The sequence below is a fragment of the Crocuta crocuta genome, unplaced genomic scaffold (assembly GCF_008692635.1).
Source record: "Crocuta crocuta isolate KB4526 unplaced genomic scaffold, BGI_CrCroc_1.0 scaffold943, whole genome shotgun sequence".
NCBI lineage: Eukaryota > Metazoa > Chordata > Mammalia > Carnivora > Hyaenidae > Crocuta > Crocuta crocuta.
The window spans coordinates 840719-841171 of NW_027528208.1; the positions used below are offsets into that span (position 1 = coordinate 840719).

At 49.4% G+C, this 453-nt stretch overlaps 1 protein-coding gene across 1 annotated transcript in view; it reads right to left on the minus strand.

Moving 5' to 3' along the window:
* The window catches only part of SYP (synaptophysin), a 9116-nt gene that overhangs the window by 1589 nt on the left and 7074 nt on the right, over positions 1-453 (minus strand).

A 453-nucleotide genomic window follows, 5' to 3' on the forward strand; every position in this document is an offset into this window, starting at 1 on the left:
CCATCCCCCTGCCTCTTCTCCCCATTTCCTTCCCTCGTATATGAGGAAATCACACTTCCCTTTTCAGGCCCAGAAAAAAAGGCCTGCAAGCCTTTCCATTGCCTCTGACGCTCTCTTTTCCTTTCGTGAAATTCTACACCACCTTCCTCACCACAAGGGTTGGGGAGAGGTGGCAGATCTATCACTTCTTCCGAGATTGGTGAGCTTGTCTGACCTTCATGACCCAAGCCCCTTTACTCTCACCATCTACTGGCCTTCTCCTAACATATTGGCTTATCAATCACTTCTAAGGCCCACCTCCTCTTCCCTCAGTGGCTCCTGCACTATATGCAAGTCCCCGTGCCATTCCGTTCAGAGAGGCACTTCTACTTCTCTCCCATTGGCTCTTCATTCTGCCCATCTTCAAGCACCACTCTCTTGCTCTTCATTTATTGCCTAGTTTTTCGTCCTTAG